Here is a 16,780-nt window from a genome sequence, read left to right as displayed (position 1 = left end):
CAGAAAAAGGATAAATGACTGAAGAAGTAATGAGCACTAAATACTGTAGAGCTTTCCGGAATTCTGAACATAAGAGAAACAACAGGCCTCAACGCTGTCCACATTGTAGGGTTGAGTTATTCTCCTCATATGTTGATTTTTCATGGGTTACATGGCACTCTATGGAAATCGAAAGAAATATCTTCTCATTCTGCTACACTAACTCTTCAGCTGACCATTAATGGAAATATATCTCATTGATACCCACAGGTGGTGAGATATCTACCTGTCCTCAGACCTCCGATGTGGTATCAAAATCGGAAGGACTTCTGCCCTCGTAGAATCTCAATGGGTTATGGTGAGTACTTCTAATGACTGGAAGGACTACTTATCTTCACCATATCCAGCTTGAGTCTCATCCAGTTATCAAGGAAAAAATTAGGACTGTAGGACCATCCTAAAGAGCTACACTTTTCCTCATCCCCAGACACGTATTCCCAAGGATACTTCCCAAATGCATTTTGCGTTTGTCATTACGTTGGTGGAGCCAAGTGGCGCTCATTAATGAAAAGTAACAAAAATGGAGATGGTGCCTTCTGTACTATTTTTTTTGTGACCTCCTATTTATTTGGTTCACTAAAGGTGGCCATACACTAAGCATCCAGCCATCAGCTATTTCTCCCAACTGCACCGAGCATTTATGTTTATTTTAATGGCGAGAGGGGAATTGGTGACTTATCTTCCTTAGGAACAAAGGATCGGCATGTTGAAATCCAACATATCTGATCCTTCTTTCCACTGACATTTGACATCAGGGAGATTCTGGAAGCCCTCATACACATTAGATCGTTGGCAAAATCCATTGAAATTGGCATGTTCGGCCACGTTTTGTCTAATGTATATTGACACATTAAGGATCACGAACTTCACATCATTCGACATTTTAGTATCTGGTCACTAGATTAACATACAATCTACCAATATATCAAAATTGTTTGACAATGAGTGTAAAAATTGTGTGGAATGGTGTCCAGGTTTGGTTCTCCATTCTTGTTTCAACTATGCGAGTAAACACAGAAGGAAAGGTAGCCAAATCAGGCCTCATTCTCAAAAATAACTGTAGCGTGGACTTCACAGCCATGATCACTCTACTGGCCATAGAATGGGTCAATAATTATGAATTTATGACAAAACTTACTATAGAGTTAGTGGTCAGCACATAAATCTATAGGAAAAACCATGTAGCATTGTACAAAGTATGTTTTTGATTTTTTTTCTAGACTTTTTTGGACTTTGTAGTTAAGAGAAAAATTGGTTCTGAGGATACAGCCCTCCATCTATACAGAATATTCTTCTTAATTGTCATCAACCAAATCAACTGAAATATGCAACAGTTGAGTATAAAATAAATTCAGGGGACGAATGTGAAAAAAAAAATGGAGAATGACTTCAAAAACCAAAGGGTTTTGGTGGCCATATTTTTCATTCTTGTCAATGGCCTATGTCTGGTGTTGCATCTCAGCCCCATTCAGTAGCCTCTTCTTTTCAGACACAGCACAACGTATCATGCAGGGCATTGCTTTTTCCCCTAAAATAATTTTGTTGAAACATAATGCTTGGGCTATATTTACACTGCTGTTCGGGCCCTGAACCCCAACACACCTATTAGTCAATGAGGTCCATCGGAAGCTGTTCGGATCTGTTGTACAACAGATCCAGCAAAGGACAAAGCCATCCGTTACGGATGGAAGCCATGGCGAAAATGTAAACAGAGTCTTACATATTGTAGATCCCTGAAAGAAATGTCTTTGTGTTCCATATTGCTTGAGGAAATGTTTTAGGTGAACAGCACTTCATGTGGCTAGGGGTGGTATTGCAAGTCATTTTAGTATGATGAAGGATAACACATAAAAAGTAGTAGAATCCCAAAGTGTTAGGAGACAGCATTGACGTATCCTAAGTCTATAGATTTGGTCTATCCCTGTAGGTTCTTATGCATGTCATGCAGCATGTAGAAGAAGCTTTTACTGGGACATTTCACAAACTTCTTAGTAAGACTTCATGACCAGTGCTCCCTAATGTACGGTTCAGAAGTGCTAATGTTCACTAAACCACAGCAGTCAGGTTTCCATTAGAATAGTGATGACCACATCAGTTCATTGAATGCAAATTATGGAATAATTTAACTCATGTTGTTGTCTAAGTAAATCACAAAGTCCACTAAGAATGCTTAAAAAAAATAACACAAGGGTTACTTAAAGGGGTATTCCCAGAATCGACAATTATCTCCTATCCACAGGATAGGTAATAATTGTCAATCACTGGGGGCCCCACCACTGAGACCCCCACTGATCATTAGATTGGGTGTCCCCAACCGATTCTCACTACTCGACTGCAGTGAGGAGAACATTGAATGGAGTGGTGGTTGAGCACTCGCGCCGCCACTCCATTCTATGTCTATTGGAATGATAGAAACAGCCGAATACAGCACTTGGCTGTTTCCGTTACTCGTATAGACATTAAATAGAGCAGCAGCGCATGCTCGACCCCTGGTCCATTCAAGCTCCTCCTCTCTGCAGTAAGGAGGATCTTGGGGTTGAGGACCCCGTTATCGCAATCAGTGGGGGGCCTAGCATTGGGACCCTCAATGAACAGACAATTATCACCTATCCTATTCTTAGGTGATAATTGTCGATTCTGGGACAACCCCTTTATGTAAAACAATTATTATTTTGGCCAAACCTCTAAAAACCAACCGTTTTCTTAAATTGGATTACCCCCAAAAGGGAATTCATATGCCCCGTATAGTATCGGAATCCTCACAGTTAGGCTAGATTCACATGACATTGGAAAAAAAAAGGGTGTTAAAAACGGATCCATTGACTTCTATGAGGGACATTGGGCCGTGAAAACAGCCGAAAATAGAAAATGCTCTATTTTTTCACGGCCAGTATTCACGGGCCTTTAAAAAAAACGGCCACGTGAATACGCCCATAGAACGTCATTGTTCTGAAAACGGCCGTTTGACATCTGTTGAAAAAACAGCCGTCACACAGCTGTTTTTTTTTACTGTCGTGTGAACATAGCCTTAGCCGGAGTGTAGAGCTGCTGCAAAGAGTTACTCCTGCTCTGGAAGAATCGTGTATTATATGGTCACCCATTCATTTGAATGTATAATAAATATGGAGTAAAATTAGTTACGCATTTTCGACCCCATCCATATGAAATCTTTTGAGTGTGTCTTAGTTTCCAAACATGATGAAATTCCACATATTCTCTGCAGACACAAAAGAGCTGTAAAGAGTCCTCAATAAAACCCCACATCCTGTTAAGCGGTGTGAAAGTACATTCTTTTAATTTTTTTTTCCCTTTTTCCTCCCATGTGTGACTGCTAATGGAGTCGGTCCAATAAATAATTGATTCTCTGTACATTTCTAATAATGAGAGGAGGCCGACTTTTATCCTAGTATTGAGTTAAGGCCCTTAATTCTGTACTCTCTTGGATTTCTAGGCAAATATATTTCCTTCATGGAAAGTTTGTTTTCTAAAGAATGCGCTGAGCTTTGTAAATCAGAAGTTTGTCATTTTTATCGGGTGTGCACCCGGAATGTTACAGATAAATACAAAATATTGGGACACCTACACATGACACCTACAGGAGCTTCTATGACATCCCAATCTAAATCCATAGACATCAATATGGAGTTGTCCCCCGTTTGCAGCTAAAACACCTTCCACTCTTCTGGGGTCTTTCTACAAGATTTTGGAGAGTGTCTGTGGAAATTTATGTCCATTCATCCAGAAGAACATTTGTGAGGTCAGACACTGATGTTGGGGGATTGGGCCTGGCTCACAATCTCAGTTCTAGTTCATTACGAAGGTGTGGGATGGGGTTGAGGTCAGGACTCTGTGCAGTCAGTCAAGTTCTTCCACACCAAACTCCCCCCAACCAAGTCTTTATGGACCTCGTGCACTGGGACAATGTCACGTGGAACAGAAAAGGGCCGAACCCCAAACTGTTCCCACAAAGCTGGAAGCTACAATTGTCCAATATGTCTTGGTATATTGAAGCATTAAGATTTCCCTTCATTGAAACTAAGGGGCCTAGGCCGACCCCTGAAAAACATCCCCATAGCATTACCCCTCCTCCACCAAACTTTACAGTTGGCAGAATGCAGTCAGGCAGGTAACGTTCTCATGGCATTCACCAAACCCAGACTCGCCATCAGGCCGCTAGATAGAGAAGCGTCACTCCACAGAACACGTTTCCACTGGTTCAGAATCCAGTGGCGGCGGCTTTACACCACTCCATCCGACTCTTGGCATTGTGCTTGGTGATGTAAGTCTTGCATGAAGCTGCTCGGCTAAGGAAACCCATGCCATGAACCTCCCGGGCATAGTTTTTGTGCGGATGTTAATGCTAGAGCAGATTTGGAACTCTGCAGTTATTGAGTCAGTAGAGCGTCGGCGACTTTTAGGCACTTTGAGTAGGGCCGGACTGGCCATCTGGCGTTTCTGGCAAATGCCAGATGGGCCGGTGGAAAGTGGGCCGATCGGGGAATGTGGGTCTGCTGTGCGGACGGATTAAAAACTGACTCAAAGTCACTCACTGAAGCTGATCGGCCTACAGTTTAGTAGGAATCAATTAGCTTCACTGTGGGATTCTGAATCAGTATTGGTGTCGGCCGCTACTCTCTCAGTATCTTCTGTGACAGAACTTCTGTTACCGGAAAAGATACTGTGAAAGTAGCGGCCAACAGCTAAGAGTGACACAGTGGCCGCCCAACCCGCTGCTGTTCTATTCTTTTTAGTTTTTCATTGCAGCCTGCACCTAGGCCGCACGGCAGAGCACACAAGGTGATGACGCTAGTCAGCAACAGGACGCTCTATGCCGAGCGGCGCTCAACTCTGGCTCCGCCTCCTCCTTTCCTTCTTCCTCATCTGACTGAGATGTGTCCTTCTCCTCCTCAAGGCTCCTGCTGCCGTGGTATGTTGAATCCTGTGCAAGTTCTATTACTCAAGGATGCACTGCAAGAGAACAGGGAGCTCAGGGGAGGTCACAAGAAATGTCTTGATTTTTTTGTTACTGTGTGGCACTATCATTTTTTGGGTGCACTATGTATGGTACTGTCACGTCCTAGGGGTATGTGGACCCACTAGGCGGCTCCGCCGTAGCGGGGAGGCAGCTGGCCACGTCACAGTCAATGCAAAGTCTATACAAGTTCGTAGCACAAGGATACCTGATATAGTCCAGATGGTGGCAGGGGCTCTGGCACGGATGGGGCTAGATGTGGCAGGTTGCGCCAGACATGGCAGATGGTACCAGGAATGGCAGATGACACCAGACGTGGTGTATACCAGCAGGCGTGGCAGGTTGCGCCAGATGTGGCGGATGATACCAGGGATGGCGGATGACACCAGACGTGGTGTATACCAGCAGGCGGCACAACACGACTCCAATACTGGACAGGCTCAGGAACAAAACACAGCATGGGATACAGGCTACAGGTAGCAGGGCATGGGAACACTGGCAGCAGGATAACACTAATGAACCATTTGCAATATGAACATGGGAAAACTAAAACAACACCCAGGCAAGGAGTGAAAACGCAGAGTCCTTTTTATAGTCCAGGGTGATCTGGAAAATAATTAATTAATTACATATGCGTGCGCTGGCCCTTTAAGGTTGGGAACTAGCACGCGCCCCCTCGCGGACATTGCAGGATAGAGCGACCGGATGCACTGACGTCTCCCGCGAAGGAGACGTCAGCCAGAGGAGGAAGGTCTGCGGTCGCAGCCGTCAATAGGTAAGGGGAGGCGGCCATTACAGGTACTATCATGTTTTTGAGAACTTGTGTGACATTATGTTTTTTTGGGGGGTTTCTGTGTTACACAGGACACAATATGTAGCAATGATAATGGGGGCACTATGTGTAACACTTATATTCAGAAGGCACATTCTGTGGTACTTTTATATTCAGGGACTCAATGTATGGCACTATTATAATTAGTGCGCAGGGTCTAGCACTATTACATTCAGGATGCACAGTGTCTGGTACTATTATATTCATAGGCGCAGTGTATGGCAATATTATATTCAGGGGGCACAGTGTATGGCAATATTATATTCAGAGATGCAGTGTATGGCAATATTATATTCAGGGAGGCAGTGACACTATTATATTCAAGGACACCGTGTATGCCATTATTACATACAGGGACACAGTATGTAGCAATATTATATTCAGGGACGCAGTGTATGGCAATATTATATTCAGGGACGCAGTGTACGGCAATATTATATTCATTGGGCACAGTTCAGCAGTTATTGCCACTATTATTTTCAGGGAAAAATTGCACTATTATATTTAGAGTCACAGTGTATGGCAGCATTATATTTAGAGACACTGTGTATGGCACTATTGCTTTCAGGGTCGCAATGTATGGCCGTATTATATTCAGGGACACCTTGTTTGGCACTATTACTTTCAGGGGAACAGTGTACAACATTATATTCAGTGGAAAAATGTGTGACACTATTATATTCAGGGGATACAGTGTGTGGTGCTTTTATATTCAGAGAGTGCTGTGTATGGCACTATTCAGCGGCGCAGGGTATGGCATTATTATATTAATAGGGCACAGTGTGTAACACTATTATATTCAGGGGCACAGTGTGTGGTACTGTTATATTTAGGGGCGTTGTTTGTGGTGGTATTATTTTCAGGGGGCACAGTCTGTGAAGATATTTACTCAGGGGACACTGTGTGATGCTATTGTTTTCAGGGTTGCAGTGTGTGGCACTATAAGGATTTATGTCTTAGTATAGAGGGTAAGGATGCGCTGCAAAGTCATGCTCAGGAGAATTTGTAATGGCGGTCTGGGCCGGATGGGGGAGAAAAGGAAGAAGAGCGAGTCCCTGGAATTATAGAGGACCGGTCACCTCTCCTGACATGTCTGTTATAGCAAGTCCTTGTATTATCCATGAGATAACAGTTGTCGAGCATCTTTACTTGGAACTCTGTGTTGTGACATTTTTCCTTTATTCCTACAGAAAATGTATGAATAAATTGCAAGTATTTACTAAAACAGAGATGTCAGGTGGTGACAGATCCTCTTTAACTGCACTGTATTCTGCTTGTGACTGGGTCTGATCAGTGCTGTATTATCTTGTATAGTCTGCAGTGTGATCATAATTTGCAGACCGCCTGTATAGAACTGGTACCTGAACACTTTATGGTTACTGTAAGGTGGTATTTTTGGTTACATTGGTCTTTGTATGGTGGTAGCGTACCGTTGTCGCTGACTGAAAAAGTGACACCTGTCTTACCATCCGATTAGGTCTTTCTATGTTCTACTTTTATTTTACTTATTGGGGGTAATTTATTTAACCTTTCTACGCCAATTTCCTGTTGAAGAAAAGTCATAAATGGGCTAAATAAAAATGTTGCTATTTGCACTGCAAATTGCAACTTTTGGCCTTTTTACACCACTCTCATCTGTGGAAAGGCGGCGTGGCTTCGGAAATAGCAGGCGGGACCACTGCGGCCCAACAAATTTATTATAATTTACTCTATAGTGTGTAGCAAGGTTAACGCCCATGCTGGTTCTCGTAACTTGCACCACCACCCCCCGCATTGAAAAATTAAATAAAAAAATAATTCTGCTCACCTCACCACTCCTCTTCTCCCCTCCGGGTCCCCTCAGATGCCTACAGCTTGCTGACCCTCATACAACGTACTGACGCTGTGCAGCGTCAGGACATTGTATGCAACGCATGACTGATGGCCTTGATGGCCCGGACACCTAGGTATTGCACAGGACGTCAACCAAACTAAGACCAGAATTTAGATGACCTCACTAGTTGGAAAGGGGACATCTTAATATAGTAAATCAAACCTCCCATAATCTTAGGTACCTGTGAATCTCAAGGTCTCTTTTGGCCTCCTCATTCCAGAGTATGATTACAAGAGAGCATTGTCATGTTCCAACTAGAGGTGAATAAACCTTCAAAAATTCGACTTTACGAAATGTGAATCTTCAACCTGGTGAATCAATTCCATCATCTCCATAATAAAACCTTTGTATCTCCATAAAGGAATTCTACCTTAGCTTGGACCTCACATTTCTGTGAACAGATGATTGGGTGGAACTTGGCAATACTGGTTGTTGTGATCCAAAGAGATCTTAGAGGGAAAACCAGAATTTTCGGTGTATGCCCATGTTGAACTTTTTTCATTTTTAGGCACTAAAGACCTATGGTTATGGTGAACGTAATTCTCTTTAGCACTATTAAAAACATGACGATAATTTATCTCTCTTACTGAAAAAATTATTTGAGCAATTTTCAGTAATTACTGCCCTATCATTGCCTTCCGTAATATTTTCCTTTCTGTATTTCTTAGGTTCATTCTTGTGTCATCTACATCGGCAAGAGGTCCAAAAAGCAATTAACTAGAGATGCAGCAAATGTGACTGTTATGACACATAGATATTAATGAGGAAGAACTGCTGGGAATAAAAGTCACGTGACTATGACGTCCCACTACATTTGCTCCTCTTGAAGCAGTCATGTGACAAAAATCTGGGTGTTGCCCCAACCTTATGTTTTTGAGAATTATTATCAGGCACTGAACCCAAAAAAGTGCAAAAATTATACTTGTCCATGACGTGGGGTTAGGAGAATTTAAAAAAACATCAATATTTTTTGTTTATCCATAGGGCAAACGTCATGTGATGATACTGGTAAGTTTGACATCATCACATGAAAATCCACGGGGGATTGGGGCAATTTTAGAGGTAGACACGCTGGGCCTGTGGGGCGTCTGTGACTTGGAAACAGGGGTTATCTGTGGCTGGTCAAGTCAACACCTTGCCTTCTTCCCATCCACTGGGCATCCTGGTTCTATCTCTACCCCAGTTAAGTGACGCACACGCACCCGATGGTCCACATGGTGTATAAGAAAACTTGTTTCTTCAGACCAGGCCACCTTCTTCCATTGCTCTATGGTCCAATTGTGATACTCACGTTCCCATTGTAGGCGCTTTCAGCGGTGGACAGGGGTTATTTAGCCAAATATAGCCGATCATAACTACCAATTACTGCTGAATATGATAGAAAAGTGTTAGCATCGCAGTTGCATACAGATAGCACGAGCTTGTGTTTAATTTATCAGGTTAATGATGTAGTTCCAGGTATTGTTCTGATGAAAAAAACATGAAAGATGCGGAAGGAAGCGGGAAACTAGTGTTCGAATGGATCGAAAAATAGCCATAATGGTAAAGGCTCAGCCAATGATCACCTCCAGAAAGATCAAAGAAGATCTGAAGTTACCAGTGATTATTGCTACAATCGGATGTGAAGCCAAGTTACCAGCCAGAACTCCCCGCAAAGTCCCGTTGATGAAAAAAAGTTCACTTGCTGCCTAATATATCCGACCTCTTGTCAGGTGCCATTGTAATAAAATAATCAATGTTATACACTTCACCAGTCCGTGGTTTTAATATTAAAACTGAACGGTGTATGATCCATCACAAGGCCACAGATTTGCTGCATGCCATAAAGGGAGTAACCTGATCTGCAGCAAATTCTAGTTATGTGGCCCCCTGCTGGGCAAAGATGATAAACAGCAATCAATATGTAATTTTTATATTTATTTTTAATACTTGTTAATCTTACCCTAGTAAAATACACCGACTTTACTGGATTTTTTATTTTTTTTTGGTTGAGCAAACATTCCTTTTTTTCTTGTTTGCTTTAGTTACATTGGAAAACAAGGTGCGGTGTGGTCTGTATGCAACTGCGAATTGTTTGTCCTAATCCAGCCCTGATTTACTGTCGATTCACGATGGTTTCTGAAAACAAAAAGTAGAAACAGAATGCAAAGATAATTATACTGATTATTTATGTCCTGGATTATAAATAATCTAATGTTTCTCCCATTGGACAAACGTTGCCAAACAATAATGAATGATGGCGGGATGGGGGAGTTAGGGGAACACTGGTAGATATGATCGGCTATATTTGGCTAAATAAGAAACAAATGCAACATTGAAGTCTTCACCTAGTAAACTTTTGGAGAGGCAGGGGTTAAAAAGTGAGAACCACTGTAGGTACCACTTTGCTACTCAGGCTGTCATTTAAATTCCTCTTAAAGGGGTTGTCTTGTTTAAGATTTTTTTTTTTTTAAATTAAACAGCCTATTGGATCATTTTGATATGATCGAGGGGAGTCCCGAATTCAGGACCCACATATATTTGCCAGATTAGATAGTGGCTACAACAAGAGTTTATTGCTCTGGATGACCCGGCACAGCCATGCATTACATAGAGCGCTCATTGATTTTATTGGGAATTGTGTAATGCATTATTTCTCCTGTAGTGGTGCTGCAGAGAAATTTACGTGTTTCTCCACTGATTACATTGTCCAAAGTTTACCCAGTCTCATAGGGGAGTATGGTGCCCTACCATGTACCATCACCGGTGCTATTTTAGGGCAAACAAAATCTATTCATAGGCCATTGAAGAATTGTTGTGTCATTTACTGTGCCTTATACTGTAGGATATTAGAATATATGTATATTTCTTTCCTGGTAGCCAAGCCCATCCCTTATATTATTCTGGTTGTGGTACTTGAGGTATTCTAGTAAACCTTTCTCTTCCTCTCTGAGTACATGTTGGTGCCAGTGCAGAAGCCATCACAGCATTTTCTACTCTATACACTACAATACACTGGCTCTTCCTGCTACGTAGACTTGTTTTAGGCTCCTCCCATTAACAAAGCAGAATCGTGGAAAGACTGCACAACCCAACCAATCATATAGCTTCTGGATACAAATGTTCAAAAAGACGATTGTAAAACGCTGTAACAAGAAAAATAATAAAAGGAGACATTGAGTTGAAAATGGAGACTTCCAATTCTACAAGGGTTTGAGGTATTGTTCAGTAAATAGCCACTGAGCTCATCTAAATTCTGCAGATGTACAACAGATCAATTTGTCATTTGTCTCAGGCAAAGAAGGGAGTAAAGGTATAGCATTCTGCTGCCACGTTCTCCCCAGTCCTCCTCCTGCTCCTCCGTGTTACCCTCCCCCCATGCCCCGCCATGGTGGTCATGGGAGCCTCCAAAGTTATCCTTATCCCAGTCCAAACAGAGTAATTGCAAGTCCCTGGCGTCCGTCATGTTACCCATCCACAGCCCGTCCAGCCCTGAGTCGGTCAGCGGCGACGTCCCCCCGAGGAAACTACAGTGGCTGATACATTTGACGCCGGAGAAGGCCTTCAGAAGGAAATTGAAGAACAGAGTTGCAGCCCAAACCGCACGTGACTGAAAAAAAGCCAGAATGAGCGAGATCTGGAGACGGAGAATGAGAAACTCCTGAGCTTTTACGAGAAAAGTCACATGGCTTGTTAACTGAAAACCAAGATCTACGACAGAGATTGGGCCTTGATGCCCTGGAGGTCAAAGAGGAAGAAGAAGTTGAGATTCTGACACAGTCCAGAGAAGATGAGGTCAGGCCGGTGACTGGGTCCACTGAGCAGGTCCAGTTGTCTCCGATCTTGACCATGTCTTCATGGATTCTGACAGCCCTGAATCTTCAGAGTCTGATATCTTGCTGGGCCTATTAGAAAGCCTGGAGTCCGACACGTTGCTCCACTTTGTTGAAAACTTGTCATGGAACCAGCAAGAAGAAGTTAATGGAGATGAATCAGATTCCATATCCTCAGCTCCATCTTCTCCTTTGTGGAACCCATCAATCAATCTGAAGGTCATTAATGAACTGATCAAATTTGACCATGACTAAACAAAGCCTCTGTGCTCTGAGCAAGACTCCGAGCAGGAAATCGAGACCAGCTGTAAAGGATCTGCCAGGCACTACGTCTGGGTATACTCCCAGGATTAATCAGTCGACACCTGAGGCCAGACCTCTGAGACTGACACCTGCTCCCACCAATCAGGGTGGCAGGCTCAGGAGTGGGAGAGCCTATCGCGGCCTGGTCAGTCAGAGTTAGCTCCGCCCCCTGTCCATTTATACCTGCCGTTTTCTCTTCCTCCTTGCTTGTTATTCTTCTTGGATTCCTGGCCCCACTGCTGCCTTGCTCCAGCCTGCTTCTGCCGTGCTTCTGCCGTGCTTCTGCCTTGCTTCAGTTCCGTTTATCCTGCGTTGCTCTGCCCCTGGCTTGCTTCTGCTCCGTGCTCCCGTTTGTATACTCCACTACTTCCTGATCCTGACTGGCTCATTCACCGCTCCGTTTCCTCGCGGCATTCCGTGGGCTACTGTATTCCCTTGCGTGTTCCCTGTTTGTACTCCCTTGCACTTAGACAGCGTAGGGACCGCCGCCAAGTTGTACCCCGTCGCCTAGGGCGGGTCGTTGCACGTAGGCAGGGACAGGGCGATGGGTAGATTAGGGCTCACTTGTTCCCTTCACCTCCTTCCTGCCATTACACCAGCGTTGTTATTAAAACAATGGAAGCATTTTTAAATTCTTTTTGTATTGTTCCCATAAGTCTGAAGCAGAAGTCCCAAGGAGAAGTCCCAGTCGTCTTTGACACACACAGCTTTTTGATCTCCGCTGAAGACATTGTGGAGAAACCATCAAACCTTGTGGAGACAGGCAGTGACTCTGGACATGAGGGCTACACATCACCCTTTAGTGATATGTCCTCTCCTTTGAGCTCTGATTAGGCATGGGAGGACTCTTTTACCACCAAACTTGTCCCTCTTCTTCTCAATGTTCACAATGTTCTCCCTCTCCTCTTGGTAACCCCACTCTCTTTTGGAATCCCAGTCCAGACTTCGATGATGACTCAAACCGACTATTATTTATCTTCATATCTCGCCTTGTATTTTTATGATAAAGATTATATTACTAAAGTATTGGATGGTTAAAACTTCAAGAGCGACAAGTAAGTGCCATCCAACTGCTTTAATAATTGATTATGCTTAAGTTGCTTGCGAAACCCATTCTGACCCCTCACCATGATGTGAGTTCTCAGCAATTTAATGAAAATGTTGTAATGTCTAGTAGACCCTGTGGGGTTTCCAGAGGGTTAATTGATGGATGGCCGCTTATGGTTCGGTTTTTCAACCGTAACATTTGTTGTAATATGAGAACTACATGCTATGGAATAGGAGGGTTTATCTGAAGATCTAAGCCACCACTGTGAAAGGTACAACTCTTGAAGACCTTTTTCTATTTTCTGATAAGCAGTTTGATAGATTAGCTCGTTATATACCAGAGTACAAGATATGTTTCCTGTTAAGAGTTGATCCAACCGGCTAAAATCTTAGGGCTCATTCAGACGAGCGTGTATTACGTCCGTGTGACAGCCGTTAATACAAGGTGAAGGAAAGCCTAGCTACAACTCTGCACGAGATGAAAGGGTCATAGGCAAGGGCATATGTACCATAGAGGAAGCCCATTGTACCTTATCTGCATATTTTGGGCAATTTTCTCCCATCGCCATCATTTCTCTAAATGTAAATGTTATCTCTGTAACTGTGCTGTGTTCCCTAAACAGTCAGCTGCCCCCCCCCCACTGCTGCTTCCTCTCACAGTCTCAGGCACATGCTGAGGCAGAGAGACTGCAGCATCATCCCCTTCCTCCCCCTCTCTCTCCTCTTCCCTGTATCTTCAGCTATTGCGTTACTGAAGAACAGCTTTTCTTTCCATTTAAAGAGAGCTTGCAGGGAGAGAAGGGAGGCTTACAGGCTGCTGGAAGGTGAGAAAGATCTCACTTTCTCCAATATGTACTACAGATTTTTCTTATGCAGAGCTCAAAATCTCAAAAACAGACACAGTAAAAAGATAAAAATTCTGTATCTTAGCAGCCACCACTAGAGGGAGCGCAAAAGCTTACTGCATACGGTTTTAGTATTGAGTTCAATGTATAAATAGTATGCGGTCAGCTCCTCAGCTCCATCTAGTGGTAGATGCAGGCAACCCAAATTTCATATTTTAACTTTAGGTCCAAGCAGGGGCATTTGGAGCTCTGTTTAAAAAAGACCTCCCACCACTATATAAATTAAGAAAGTTTTAACCTATTTAAATTAAAGAAAATGGTGTAGGTTGGTTATTTCTACTATGTTTAATACAGACATATTGCTTCATGCAGTACTGGCACAAAAAAATCAAACTAACAAAAAACGCTATGATCTGGGGCTTTATATTCTTACTAACTGGTTAAATGAACACCACAGGTGCTACTGTTACACAGTGTTCAGCATAGTGCAGAATCTGAGGGAGCGGTGCAGGACACAGGGGGCGGTGCATGACACAGGGGGCGGTGCATGACACAGGGGGCGGTGCATGACACAGCGGGCGGTGCATGACACAGGGGGCGGTCATGACACAGCGGGCGGTGCATGACGCAGGGGGCGGTGCATGACACAGGGGGTGTTACATGACACAGGGATTCAAAGAAAACTAAAGAGAGTATCCCTCTGTTACGTCCCAACATTTCAAGCCCCCACTATTTAAAAAACATTATTTTTCCCATGAATGTTCCTTCAAACACGTGGTGTTGTTCCGATCTTGCCTGTGCTATATGTAGAGTAACATATACCCTGGCATTTATTTGGTACAGATTAAAGATGAGTGAATTGGTTGTCCAATCTGATTTGGTCCAAAGACATCAGAGAATCAAAAAGGGCAATTGGCGCACATGCATTTTTACCCCTGAAATAAAAAAAATACATACACCGCGTTCCAAATTATTATGCAAATGTTATTTTTCGCTGATTTTCCTAAATAGTCGATGCACATGACAGTCAGTATAATCTTCAAGCCATCAACCGTTGGAGTATAATGCGAATTTTATTGAACAAATCTCCTAATGATAACAGATTTTTTTTTAGAAGTAAAAAACTCAAAATGCACTGTTTCATATTATTATTATGCACAACAGAGATCAAAACATTTTAAAGGTTGTAAAGAGAACTAAAATGGTAATTTGTTGAATTTGCAGCATCAGGAGGTCATATTTACAGAAATCAAAAGCACTTTCAATCAAAAAAAAACTTAACAGGCCAATTTACATGTTAACATAGGACCCCTTCTTTGATTTCACCTTCACAATTCTTGCATCCATTGAATTTGTGAGTATTTGGACCGTTTCTGCTTGAATATCTTAGCAGGATGTCAGAATAGCCTCCCAGAGCTTCTGTTTTGATGTGAACTGCCTCCCACCCTCATAGATATTTTTCTTGAGGATGCTCCATAGGTTCTCAATAGGGTTGAGATCAGGGGAACATGGGGGCCACACCATGAGTTTCTCTCCTTTTATGCCCATAGCAGCCATTGACACAGAGGTATTCTTTGCAACATGAGATGGTGCATTGTCATGCATGAAGATAATTTTGCTACGGAAGGCACGGTTCTTCTTTTTGTACCACGGAAGAAAGTGGTCAGTCATAAACTCTACGTACTTTGCAGAGGTCATTTTCACACCGTCAGTGACCCTAAAGGGTCCTGCCAGCTCTCTCCCCATGATTCCAGCCCAAAACATGACTCCGCCACCTCCTTGCTGACGTCGCAGCCTTGTTGGGACATGGTGGCCATTCACCAACCATCCACTACTCCATCCATCTGGACCATCCAGGTTTGCACGGCACTCATCGGTAAACAACACGGTTTGAAAATTAGTCTTCATGTATTTCTGAATCAGCCACAAATCTTTTCACAGTACGATGATCACGCTTACGTTTTCTTGAAATATCCAATGTTTTCATACCTTGTCCAAGGTATTGCACTATTTCATGCTTTTCGGCAGCAGAGAGATCTTTTTTCTTTCCCATATTGCTTGAAACCTGTGGAACGTCCTTCTTAAGTAGTTTTCCTTTGATTGGGCACTACTGGCAAACTAATTTGTGTCTGAGATTGATTACAATGATCCAAAGAGCCCTAAGACACAATACCATCCATGAGTTTAATTGAAAAACTAATAATTAAATGTTTATGACACTTAAATCCAATGTGCATAATAATTAGGAACACGGTGTACTCACCTCCCTTGATCTTCAGTAGCGACGCGTCCCTGCCGGACTCTTGAGATGACGTAGTTTTGTCCCATGCGACCACTACAGCCTGTGATTGGTGGTCATATCAGAAGGGACACGGCAGCAGCGGTGACATTGGACAAAACTAGGTCATCTCAGGAGGCCGGCAGCGAACTGTTGCTGGAGACAAGGCGAGAATAGTATTTTTTTTAAATCTCCTCTTCTCCCCTCTTCATTTTTTTCTAATCTGTAAAAAAAAAAAAAATTGCCACTTTGTTCACCCGAGAGTATTGGGCTACGCCGAATCTGAAATTTTTGGGAAACTCAGACCGAACTCGATTAGTTTCGAATCGATTTGCTCATCTCTAGTACAGATACTTCCACTAGTTTTTGTTTTTTTGGGCATCTTGCCTTGAAATTAAAGGGTCTGTCTTAATGAATACATGTTCTTTTTTTCACATAGAACTATAGCTAGAGAGACAATTATGTGCCGAGCGCTGAATCACCAGTCTGCTCATAGTCACTCGTCCTGTTTTTTTTCAGGCTTTCCAAACTGTGCAATCTGCTTTTATGAGACAACAATACCGCCATGTGTTTCATGTTACTGATTACTGCTCTGCTCATATCTCCTTGGCCTTTACTGTTGTTTTTTTTTCCAAAAGCATTTTTATCATCGCGGTTGGAATCACTCAAAGGATTGTGTATGTGCACGCTTCTACAAGCCCGACTTTCACATATTCAAACGTACCAGAGCATTAAAAGCTGTCCCGACCGAGTATTTGAGGCACCAGCTTTCCAACAAA

General features: G+C 42.9%; 1 long non-coding RNA gene and 1 pseudogene across 1 annotated transcript in view; both read left to right on the top strand.

Annotated features, from left to right (window-relative positions):
• The window catches only part of LOC142664919 (uncharacterized), a 54,250-nt gene extending 45,498 nt beyond the window's left edge, over positions 1-8,752 (top strand). Inside the window, exon 3 of the long non-coding RNA XR_012851410.1 lies at positions 8,385-8,752. This is a non-coding gene — a long non-coding RNA (uncharacterized LOC142664919). The remainder of the gene's footprint in view (positions 1-8,384) is intronic.
• A 2,331-nt stretch (positions 8,753-11,083) lies between these two features.
• Positions 11,084-12,869, top strand: LOC142665058 (uncharacterized; annotated as a pseudogene).
• The last annotated feature ends 3,911 nt before the right edge of the window (positions 12,870-16,780 follow it).

Source organism: Rhinoderma darwinii, chromosome 12 (genome assembly GCF_050947455.1).
Source record: "Rhinoderma darwinii isolate aRhiDar2 chromosome 12, aRhiDar2.hap1, whole genome shotgun sequence".
NCBI classification, from domain to species: domain Eukaryota; kingdom Metazoa; phylum Chordata; class Amphibia; order Anura; family Rhinodermatidae; genus Rhinoderma; species Rhinoderma darwinii.
The sequence above is the reverse complement of the archived record's forward strand: the minus strand, read 5'-3'. Positions and strand labels throughout refer to the sequence as shown.